General features: G+C 38.3%; 1 protein-coding gene across 7 annotated transcripts in view; it reads right to left on the bottom strand.

Annotated features, from left to right (window-relative positions):
* RDX (radixin) overlaps nt 1-11,601 on the bottom strand; it is a 101,219-nt gene extending 89,618 nt beyond the window's left edge. For 3 of the 7 annotated variants that reach the window (XM_037026666.2, XM_037026667.2, XM_073239273.1), the window contains exon 1: nt 11,443-11,601. The gene's annotated coding sequence lies outside the window, so the exon portion shown is untranslated. Of the gene's footprint in view, nt 1-10,736; nt 11,068-11,442 lie in introns of those variants that run through there. The other 4 variants (XM_073239272.1, XM_073239275.1, XM_073239274.1 and 1 more) reach the window with 3 other exon arrangements.
* Between the last annotated feature and the right edge of the window lie 1,328 nt (nt 11,602-12,929).

The raw sequence follows: 12,929 nt of genomic DNA, 5'->3' as shown, positions 1-12,929 counted from the left end.
CACTGTTCACCATGTAAGAACTTATTCACTCTGTCTAAGAATTTGTTCACCATGTAAGAACTTGTTCGTTATGCTTCCGAAGATTGGAGACTGTTGAAAATTAGGCTTGGGGTTGATTAATGATTGTGCATTGAGTCCCCTATACAGAATTTTATTGTTGCTAACAACCATTTGATCAATAAATATGAGAGATGCCCTCTCAAAAAAAAAAAAAACACCAAGTTAGTCTTCACCCTGTTTTATTTCCATTAATTATAAATTATCTGAGAAGAAAAATAAGGCTTTATCTCCTTATTTACCAATTGAACATAAAATGATTAGTTAACAATGCTTTATATTTACAGAATAGTTCACGTTGTATGTTCTTATACATTATTTATCTACTAACAAAAAACTGAGGAGACATACAAAAAAATGTCACATTAAGGTTACTTTATAGTTGAAGAGTCAAGGTCCAGAGCATAAAAAGTAGCTTTTTTTATCTTCTTGGTCTTTTAACTCTGAGGGTGACCCTAAAGAAGTCACATGGGTAATAAGCAGCCAAACGGGTCTTCTGACACCTTCGAGTGCAGAGCTCTACCATATACCCACCCGCATTTCTCTTTTTGACATTAAAAAAGGTGCCAGATAATTTCACTTGTGGGAATTTACCCAAAGAAAATAACAAATGTATACAGTGGTATAACTACAAAGATTCTAGTTACAGTGCTATTTATAAAAGTATAATACTAAGAGACTACCTAAATGAATCATGGTACATCTATAGGCTTTGCCAGACCACAATATAACCAATCAAAACATTATAGAAAATAATAAATGATATTACAAGATATTCACAAACTATAAATAAAAAGGCAGCTTATAAAAACCATATACATAGTGTCATTTTTCTTTTTAAAAAGTATGAAGAGATTACAATGATTATAATCCTAAATATTGAGCCTCCATGAATTAGAATCATCTATAAATTTCTAAAATGAAATGCAGAGTGTGGATAAAATGAGAGTTCTCGTGGCCAGGGTTCTCACCTGGCCCTGGTTGACTAGCTCACTGCACACCTGTGGGCAATGCATTGCTACTGACTCTATATAAAGAGCTCTACCCATTGCTCTGGGGTGACATGGTGGCACAGCTGCAAGGAGAGCAGAGGCTGGAGTGGTGGCAGCGTCCAGGGCAAAGGCCCAGAGGACGGCTGTGTGGGACGAGTGTGCAGGCAGAAAGGCCCAGAGGACAGCTGTGCGGGATGGCTATGCAGGCAGAGAGGCCCAGAGGATGGCTGTGCAGACAGAGGGGCACAGAGGCAGAGACGGGCTTGCTGCATGCAGACTCATTCTGAGTGAACGGGATTTTAGAGTGACTGACCTGCCACCATGGAAATAAAGTTGGGTATAACCCTTTCACCCCAAGAACGTTTTACTGTCACTTTCTTTTGTCACACTGAATCCCTAGCGAACTTGCCGGGGGCTGAAACCCACTGGTAAGACAGAGCTTTTGTAATTAAAAAGAAAACAATTCCTTAAAATCAAAGAACAAAATTAGTTTAAGTAAAATAAACTGGTTGGACCTGTAACATCACCATGTTTAGTAGTCTAAGTAGGTTAATCTTTGTTTTTAAGAGACTTAAAAAAATGTAGTTTTAGAGGGAAAATATGACTAAGGAAGATAAAATAGGTTATGATAAAAACAGATTAATATGTTTTATTTAAAATCCTTTTGTAGGTAGAATATAATATCAAAAGTAATAGAACAAAAAATATGCAACAGGCACCACAAAAAGTTACTGTGGAAAGTAATAATTACATGTTTAAAGATGTCCCTCAGACCCCACTCAGCAGAATGGTTAAATGAGAAACGATTCACAAATAAATCTATGTTAAAAAAAAAATGCAATTGTACTGATTAAAACCATAAACCAAAATGGCTTTAAGGTATTTCTGATTATGTATTCATTACACTAGCAAAATAATTATTAATTATCCATGCCAGTACTGAGCAGACCATGTTGATAAACAAGTAGGTAGATGTTGCTGGCAGCACCATAAAAAATTGGCTCCATATTTCTAGAAAATTGTCAATATAAAACAAAAGCTACAGATCTTTTTTGAACAGGAAATCCTGCTTATGGAATATAACCCAAAGAAATAAAGAAGAGAAAGTAATCTGTACCAAGATATTCTCAGCAGCACTCAACAGCCAATAATTAAAATCACAATTAAGGTAATGTTGAAACCACATGATAACATGATGATGGACTACTACAGGTTTTTCGTATATTATGACAAACTCTGTCAATATTTACATAAGGATAAGTGAAAAGGCATAATATGCAGCCACCCTTTATAACTAGATAAAAACAAGGTATCCTTACAAATGATATTTCAATACACAGAACTGAGAACTTAATACTAATCAGGGTCTTATTTTTGCTGAATTCCTAATTTTAAAATCAGATGAGTATTTTAAAAATACATTCCATTCTTTTATTTGTTAGTTTACTAGCTTATATAATACACATAAAAATTCTACCTTAAATTTTTTAGGATGTAGCTGTGTATAAATGTAATTAAAACCTAAGTTTTTAGCCAAATTAGTGATTATTGAATAAGTATTTATATAATGATTATATTATTTAACCTCAAGAATACATTCCTAGTCCTATGACTGGATTAGTATGCTTTTTTTCTTGAAACTGGCATAATTAGTAGCAGAATGGACAATTTAATAATATGTAACATGAAAAGCCAAGATACCTAACTAGATACATGTCCTGGGGTTCATCTTGAAAACTAACTTTTTGTTTCAGTGTCTTTCTTAATTTCCTCTCTAAAACAAATATATAAAATTTGCTTCAGAAAATTTTTAAAAAATATTTTTTCTCTTAAAAAATATAAACAAATATACATAATCACCTAAACCACTGCCATATAAAAGACACAAAAAATTAACTCTTCTCCCCTCTACCCTCATAGTATATAATTTTGAGAAAAACATTTACTCCCTCCACCCCAGTCATAAATTTCTTAAAGTGATCTTACCCTGCATCTCCATTTCCATACTGACTCCCCAAGAAGCAATGAAGCACAATAATGGCAGCGACAGACCCAACAAAGCGTGTTAAAATATGCTGCCAGCAGACCCATTTTCCACTTCCAGAAAATGTGTATGAACACCCACTCAAACATGGTGCCACATTTTAGAGACAAAACATTCACATAAAACATTATCTTCTTGGTCTTTTAACTCTGAGGGTGACCCTAAAACAACTTTCTCTCTACCTCATACACTAGAAAACTGCCTCATTTTTAACACCTTCAGGTCAGTGGCACAACAGACTCTTCCCACCTATCAGGTGGTAAAACAGGTGTTGAGTCTAGTCCACACAGGACCTACACTGACATTTCAATAATTTATACTAGGCTGTCTAGTTTTAAGGTATTCTTTTCCCCCAGCCTAACTGTCATTTTTTTTCTAACTTTGAGACACAGAAGCAATCTCTGAACACAACTGTGGTATCTCCACTGACCAAAAATTACAAAAGAAGAATTCTGCCAATTTACTGGGGGATTGGGAAGCAGTGTGGCAAGATGTATAAACTGAAATAATAAGGTTAACTCTGGCAGTCAAACAAAAAAGGTTCTTAATCACTCCCCCCCAACAAGGGCCCCTCGAGGGAAGCCTATAAAGCCCTTCTTAAGAAAATATTTTTAAATGCACAAAATACACAAAATTACAGAATTAATGTATAATACATGCACTTTAATCTTTAAATAACAATACCAGTGATTTTACTGAACTTCTAAGTATGATGAGCATAAATGTCACTTTCAGATATCTGCAACAGTATGAATTATGATAATACCTGCAATTTCTATAGAAAATAGTCTCTGCTATTGCTATTGCTACTGCTGTCCATGTTCTTAATGGAAAAAAATGTGTAAAGATGTAACGTTTTTCCCATCCAAGTTCACCGACCTATAGGCTTAAAACCTCTAATATACACAGAACTATGCTTATTATATTTCTAGCTCAGTGTTAATACTGAATTTAATAGCAATAGTAATGCACTTGTACCTACGTAATGCCATGTGATTTCCTCAAATAAAGGAAAAAGGGTAAGAATTTTTAGCTCCATTTTGCAAATAAATTAATAACGCCAAAAGCAAGGCCAAGGGTAGTAAATAAATGGAGTATTCATAGAATCCTCACTCTTCAGACACTTTTCCTACATTATCTAATCTTCACATAATTATCCTTTCTCCCCCTACCCAAGATAAGCATCACAATCCCTCATTCTGCTAATAAGGAAATGAAGATCCAGGTAAGTGACTTGCCCAAACCATTAAGGCTGATTAACAAAGCCAGAGGTCCTTTTAACCCCCAGTACCGGGGTCTTTCAGCTCTCCTATTCTGCCTCTTCCTGACACCCTTCTAGACAACCTCATTCCAAACAGTCACTAGAGATTTTCACAAAGCAGCTGACACTCTTCCCCCGCTGTTCTCATGTAAAAAGACTACCCTCTAAAGATGCTGTAAGTGGACGTCAACACTGGTATTATCACCTCACCTCTGTAAATGGATGTGCTGCAAGGATTATATGCAGTTCTAAATTTTCATTTAGGGATATTTTCAAGGAAATGAAATACTCAACATTTTTTTAGCAATATATACATGTTATGAAAATGCAAATTTTAGAACTTAAAGAGCAGAACTTCAATTTTACAAAGTTTTACACTGAATTTATATTTTTTTCTTAAATAAATTTGTAATTTTAAAAGAAACACCGTATCTGTATTATTCCCACGGAAGGAAGAAAAATTAATACGTTACTATTTGCAATGAATAATTATAAATGTTAAAAGATAAGAAAGCTAAATCCAGTCCAATTTCTTTATTTTACATTTATGGAAACATCTAAAATTCATATAATAAATGTTTAAAAGTGGAAACGTAAACATAGGTTCATGTAAGTCACCTAAGTAGCAGGAAAGAAGCAAAGCCTCAAACTGATCTGGGAAATTTCCTACAATTCTAAGCTTTATATGTTTTAAAACACCAAATATTACAGTTAGTTTATTTTATTGAGGTACAGTTGATATACAATTGTATATTAGTTTCAAGTACAAAACACAGTGGCTCAACAGTTACCTATATTATGAAATCCTCACCCCAACTAGTGCAGTTACTATCTGTCAACATAGAAAGATGTTACAGAATCACTGATAATCTTCATGCTCTACTAACATCCCCAAGACCAACTTACACTGTGATTGCAAATTATTGTGCCCTTTTATCCCCCTCCCCCATGGTAACTCCCAGTCATTTATCAGTCTTGAGTCTATTGCTACTTAGTTTACTTTGTTCTGTTTTTAGATTTCACAGGTAAGTGAAATTTATGGTATTTGTCTTTCTCTGCCTCATTTTTTTCACTTAGCATAATACCCTCTAGGTCCAACCATGTTGTCACAAATGGCAAGATTTCTTTCTTCTTTATGGCTGAATAATATTCCACTGTATATATGTACCATACCTTCTTTCTCCACTCATCTATTGATTGACACTTCCATACCTCAGCTATTGTAAATAATGTGGCAGTAAACATAAGGGTGCATATATCTTATAGAATCAGTGATTTTGTTTTCCTCAGAGAGAAATTCCTTGAAGTGGAATTAATGGATCATATGGTGTTTATATTTTTAGTTTTTTTGAGCAACTTCCATACTGTTTTCCATAGTGGCTATACCAACTTATATTCCCACCAACAGCGTAGGACGGTCCCTTTTCTCCATATCCTCGTGAACACTTGTTATTTCTTGTGTTTTGGATAGTGGCCACTCTAAATGGTGTGTGGTTTTGATTTGCATTTCCCTAATGATTAATGATGTGGAGCATCTTTTTATGTGCCTGTTGTCCATCTGTATTCCTTCTTTGGAATACAGAAGCTTATTTTCAGAACAGCATAAGATGTTTCTTAAATACCTTTAAAATTAGTATCCTATCATATACTCAATAAGGTATTTAATCCCCCGTTTGAGAAACTAGGATGGTGTCTGGCTTACAGTAGGGCCTCAGATGTTTGTTGATTTTGTTGCTGAATTAAATCTACATGTAATATTCATATGACTTTTTCTTGATTACTGCCAAAGGCAATATTTTCCTGTCATTTTTTACATTTTAAATGACCAAGTTAATAAGCAACACACTACAAAAGACAGCAAACATGAATGTGAGAAAACATTCCTGACTAGGTCTCTCAAATTCAGGTCTTTATCATCTCTATTCAAGCCTCTTTCAGTAGTCTCATCTAATCTGACCATCAAAGAAAGGCGAGATAATTTAACACATTTAATGGTAACTATAATTATCACAATACTTGTTGATTAAATGAAAGTAGTTAAACTCTTTAGGTATATACATGAACTTTGTTTAATAACCAAACTAAATTTTTAGTTTCTGTAAATCTAGAATCTAAGAACAGTTTAGATATCACGAGTCGTTATAATGGATAACAAAATTTCATCCACCTCTCACACTCAGTAAAAAAGCCAGAATTCTAGATTCCTATGTCTCCACTATCCCTTTTTAATAAGAGTCCCTGTGTTGCACTCATGTGCCCACATCACTCCTTGTACTAGCCAGAATTTTTGGTTACAGACAACATCTACTCTGGTTAACTTATTAAAGGTTATTAGTTTATTTATAGAAACAACTGGAAGATTTTAAAAGAAGTAGGAAACACTCAAAACTCACACCACAGAAGACTTAAGAATATTCATTTAACTATTAACTCCAGTTTATACACACAAAAGCACTTTGCATGCTTTATAGTATATAATATGGCACATCTATATTCCCATTAGTGTGACCTCAGTATTGTACTCACCAAACACCCAGAGTATTTGGCATATGATTATAAATGTCTGAGTGTATGAAAAATACTTTAAAGCAGGGGTTGGCAAACTTTCTGTAAAGAGCCAGCTAAAAGTAAATTTTTAGGTTTTGTAAACCATATGGTCTCTGTTGCATAACTACTCTGCTGTTGTAGCATGAAAGCAGCCACAGATTATATGTAAACAAATGACTATGATGTGTTCAAATAAAACTACAAATACAGGCAGTAGGTTGGATTTGGCTTAGGGGTCATAGCTTGTCAGCTGCTGCCTTAAAGTATTTTAGCAGGAATCTGTACTTTTCATATTGTAGTTTAAATAAGGTTGGTACCCAAAAAGATATGCACTCACATATTCATGCTAAACAGATTAATCTTGGATACAATTTTGGGTGGAGGTAAGAAAGAACCTAAGACATTTGGTATATGAATCAGGAAAATAATCTAGTAGAAACACAGTTAAAAGAAAGGGCAATTCCATTATCCTTGCCAGTGACTTGTTAGGTATGGAATGTACCCCAATACTGGCCAATAAGACCAAGAAGACATCTGTTGGGGGTTCTTCTGGAAAAGGGACAGCCCTTCTCATTCTTTTGTATAATGTATCTGGATGGGATGCTAGTTCTGCTGCAGCCAAATTGGGACAAGGAGAAAGCAGTTTCACTATGAAGCAAATGCGAGAAAATCACAGGGCAGAGAACTGGAAAGAGAATGAGTTTTAGATGTCATTACTGAGCTATTCTTGAACCTCTGGACTTTATAATAAATTTCCTCATTACCTAAGTTTAAGAATTCTGTTACTGCAGCCAAAGCATCTCAAATGATGTAAGGGCGTGAAATTGAAGACTGCTCACTTCACAGATGCACCTGGAGCCAGTCTTACTTAATTTCAACCTTTAGCAAATCAATTAAAAGAAACATTTAAGATCCTGAAAGCCCATAGATGACCTGCAACTCAGAATAAAACTACCAATTACTGATACTAAACTTCGTAACTCTCTAAATTCTACAATCACAAAGAAAAAAAAGGCAGTACCTCCTTTGATACTGTTTCTAAAACATTCTTTCAACAGGACTCTTTTTTCCCCTCTAAATCAGGGGTTGGCAAACTTTTTCTGTAAATGGCCACACAGTAAATACTTATTTTTGCAAAAAATAGACTGCCATTATAGCTCAAAGCAGCTATACGCAATATGTAAATGCATGGGCATTTCTGTGTTCCAAAAAAACCACAAAATCAGGCAAGCAAGCTGGGTTTGGTCTACAAACCAGGTTGCTGACCTCTTCAAATGGTTAACAATAAGGAGAATGTCTTTCTCAAATCAACTTAACTAGAACTCAAAAGTTTCTTCTTTCACATGTATATAAATTACACAGAAAAGTAACCAGCACTTCTTGAGCATTCTAGTTTATAGATCACCTGATGTAAAAATAAGTCTGGTTACCTTATTTATGTACTTATAACTAACCTCTATAAAATGTGATTTAGAATTCTACTGTTAAAGAGTAACTGATATCACAGTTGGAAAAAAATACAAAATTATTCATATGCAAATAAAACTAAATTAGTGAATCTGCAAGGATATCTAAACACCCTGCCGATTAAAAAAAAAAAAGTTCTATTTAACTCTTAACCTGAATGAACCGTCTGTTTCAGGGAAGCTGAAACTAGAGTTCCTTTTTAAATTAAATCAAGAAATAAAGAAGTGAATCATAAAGACCTTATTTCCTTTCCAAACAGTTCCCAGGTACAAAGATACATATATGGGCATTTCACTATCTAAAATCATAAACCCTTTTTTAAAGAACACCATTTTTCACTGTCAATTACATGACATAACCTAGGAACAAAAAGTGAATTGACCTTCAATCACTAAAGTTATGTGCACATGTACATAAACACTTTTGTGAATCATAGAAAATTCCATTCTTTCATTTCATTTAAACAATGAAAATGTGAGAAACATTAATGTTTAAGCCAGTAATAAACACCCTTTCAATGTCTGTTACAATATAACCTTATTTTAATATAGACTTTAAAAGCACAAATAAGGGACACAAAGTAAATGTTTATCCTTTAGTAAGTATTGGCATTTTCTATATAGAAGAACTTCAAGTAACAGCTACCTATGAAAAGCAGGACTAGGAAAAAGTATGTGGGTTTCTGGGGAGTGAGAAGGACTTTTACTTTTCTGTTTATATCTTTCTAGGTTTTTTAACTCTGTCATACTTTAAAAGAAATGTTCAATATAAATTAACACTGATAAATATACCAAGTACTAAAAGAAATAGAAAGGCAGAATTTTTCTGAAAGAGGCTAGAAACTGAGGAATTCTCTGGAGTCAGACTGTCCACCTTCATAATGGAAGAGGTGACCATATACTGGGGCTGCAGAAGTTCCCTAAGCAGACTTTAGCCATAAGTAACACTACCATGAGGCTTAAAATAACTTTGTAAAGATAGAGTCTTCAGCATTTAAATCCAATTCTACTGAACCCAGTACCCCAGGGGTTGGCATCAAGCACTATCTCATGGTCTGCAAGAGATTCAAGCCGTCCCAGAAGGGGTGACTTCCTTCACTTTCCAGATTTCACAGCAAAAGCATGGAATTAAATAAGCTATACCCTTTCAGGTATGTTCCACTAGCATAACACATTTTTTAGGCTTTAGTCTTTGGGCAATATTAATTAAAATTGCCATTTTTAAATGGTGTTAAGTTAAAATGCATTAAATTAAAAAACAAAGCTCCCACCATCATTCAACGTTTTATACTCTATCAGACTATACACAGCAGATTGTAAGATCAAGAAGCGATAAAAATACATAAACTTTCAACAGCCTGCCAAAGAGAAAAATAAATAGTAAATCCAATTCTGCTCTTGGAAATGGTGAAGTAATACACAAAAAACAACCCTTGTTTCCCTCCTTGAGAATAAGGTTTTGCAAAAGAGAAAAAACAGCAAAGACTGTCACTTAACACCAGAGGAAAAAGAATAATTTAATTTCCAGTTTAGTAACAATGTCCAAAACAAAAGACAAACTCAGCTGTCCTTTGCCCTCACTGAATTTAATTACATTTATTCTGCAAGTATTTCTGAACGTCTTCTTCCATGCGTGAGACTATAGGACTGAACAAAACAATGTATAATTCACACGGGCAAGAATTTAAGAGTCCTAAATGTCATAGCCAAATTTTGTCTCATTTAAGTAAAACTTTAAAGAATTTCAATTGTAAGCATTCCTTACTAATATTTAATGATTATTAGATTCCATCCTATCTAAAAAAAATCATTAAGCAAATCAAGTGCAATTTTTTTCACAGCATACTATTAACTTTAAAAAGTTTCTATATTTTGTGACATCTGAGGAAATTATTCGTCTCTGGAAGATAAAGCATAGTGGTGAAGGAAACTGAATTCTCAAATTTTAAAAATTGCCATTCTGATTATTAGTCTCTCTTCTCAAGTCAAAGAATGCTGTTTTGGTAAATGAACTAGGCCATTACTTATTCCGCAAATGAAAGGAGCAATTGTTCACTCAGAGCTTCTTCCGAAAATAAAAGGGTGTTTAGTGTTCTAAAAAAATGTATGCTCCATAAACAATAGGTTGCAATGTCTATGTCCAAGTTACTCTTTATCAAATAAACCCTTATCTTAGGCTTTTACATTTACACCATGCCTCGGGACTCATTAAAATTTCTACAAAATCCCAACTGTAATCTAAAATACACCTTTGATAAAGTTGACTTTACATTTCCAACCTCATTAATTACCACTTCCAAGGGGGAAAAATATACCAAATATTGGGAATGGTTAAAGAACCACGACATATCTGTATAGAAGTGACTTACTCTACTTAAAGTCAAACAATGTGGTGCTCCTCTTCCAGAGTTAGCCAGGGGATTAAGTTCTGAACCATTTAAAGGAAGCGGCGGGGGAGCTGTAAAGCACTCCAACTTGTCTGGTGCGGTCTAAGGTACCACATCGGGCTGCCTCAAGGACCCAGGTAAGGTGTGAGTCTCCGAGGGCCCTGCAGCAGCGGCAGGCGAAGCAGGCCAGCCGGGAAGCGCGGCCCTCGCCCCGGCAATGCAGCAAAATCCCTCTGCCGCTAGGGTGGGGCGCACGCTGACGCCAGTCACCCTTCCTTTTAGGCTGGACGAAAGAATTCCTTCCCTGCACTGCAAATTGTCATTTCTGCCTACGCTCAATATGTGTACTTTCAAACTACGCTGAAGGGGGTGTGCGAGGCCGAGCCCGCGGCCGCGCCCAGACGCGACCGTTTCCCAGGACGCCAGAGGCGTCCAGACCGACGCCGAGGGCGGGCCGCGCGACCCCCGGCGGAGGAGCGCGCGGCGGCGCGTCCGGGCCGGCCTCGCGGAAACCGCCGAGCCCGGGAGAGGCCCGGCCGGCGCGGCCCGCAGGGCGCCAACGGCGGCGCGCGAGGCCCTGGCGGCGCGGAGGCTGGGCAGCGCGGCCCCGCACCTTCCGGCCGCCACCTCCGTGTGTGCGGCGAAGCGGGGAGCGGCGACCGGGAGCAGGGACGGCGCGGCGGCTTACCCCGGAGCGGCTTCTTCCCTCCCGGCGGGCGGCCGGGGCGCTGCGCGGCGGCGGGGAAGGGGAGGCGGCTGGGAGAACTCGCGCCACCGGAGAGGAGAGGGGCCGCCGCCGCCGCCGCCGCCGCACACGGCTCCGCAATATGGCCGCCCGACCGCTCCTCGGGCGGAAAGGCGGGGCTGCCTCGCGCCCCCCGCCCTGCCGGCCGGCCGGCCTCGCGCCGCGGCTTGAGCGCCGCCGCTGCCATTGCCACCCCCCGCCCCCGCCACGCCCTGTGGAATCGCAGCCCCGCCGCGGCGGGGCGTCGCCGTGGGCCGCGAGGCGAGGACGCGCGCGGGCTGAGCTGCGAGCCCCGAGCCGCGAGGGGTGCGGGGCGGGCGCGGAGGAAGGGGTGCTTCTCCTGGGGAGGACTGGGCCCGAGCGAAGAAGGCGCCGAGCGCGGAGGAAGAGCCCAGCACGGAACTCGGAGCGCGCGCGCCGCCTCCGCCTCCAGGGGAAACTTGAAACTCGCCCCGGTGCCAGAAAACTCACCCAGCGCGTTTCCGTCGCCCCCAGGAGGAAATCTTCCCGCTGGGAGGCCAGAATCGAATCGAGCATGTTACTTGGCTGTTCAGCCCGAAAATCTTGGACCAGGAAAGAGAAACGGGCCTATCTCAGAGGAATTTATATTTGCAACCAAGAACATTTAGATTATTTTGGCTGTTTTTATCCAACTAGAAAAACGAGCTTTTTCAGGGGCAATTGTTTAACTCCACCAAAACGTCGATGGATATACCCCCGATCAAAAAGTACAGATTTTTATTTAAACAACGATGTTTGATAATATTTTATTACCACAGGCATTTTTTGGCAGTTGGAGTTGGTTACGAAGAACTTGGAGTAGCCAAGCCTAATTGTCCTAGATATAGAGAAGGTTAGACATTTGGCTATGTTGTAACTCCAGCCCGTTAACTGAGTGCATGGGACTGAAAACTTCTAGCCAGGTTTCTGTCATCTACACCATGTTCCCTCCCCGTTTTCTGCTGGGATTCAAAGGGCAAGCATGCTTTTGCTGTGAGTATACAAACAATAAAGCCCACAATCAGATTAGCCTAGCCTGTCCTGTTTGCAATGGTTTACATAATTTACCTTTTATGCACAAACTTTAGATTCAAGTAACAAAACCTCAAGAGAGTTCTTAAATTGTATAGAACAAATAATTAATATCCTTCCTGTTTTAGCATTTCATTCGCTGAGACAGTAGCTGCTCCAGGAACTCTCTCCCCAGAACACTTTCCCCAAACTCTCTCTTCAGTGAGTTTCAGTGAGTGCCCTTTGAGACTTTTCTGAACAATTAAAAGCCCCAAGTGTTAAAGGCCTTTAGGTTGCAAATTCCTCAAGGATGAAAACCAGGTGTGTTGCTTTTCTTTAAAAGATTATTACTCCCTGACTTTATCCCAGGGGTGCAAAGATTATCCTGGTGATTATTCAGCCTTCCTCACCCAGATGCA

This window comes from Manis javanica, chromosome 6, assembly GCF_040802235.1.
Source record: "Manis javanica isolate MJ-LG chromosome 6, MJ_LKY, whole genome shotgun sequence".
Lineage (NCBI taxonomy): Eukaryota > Metazoa > Chordata > Mammalia > Pholidota > Manidae > Manis > Manis javanica.
This window is presented reverse-complemented; position numbering and strand designations above follow the sequence as displayed.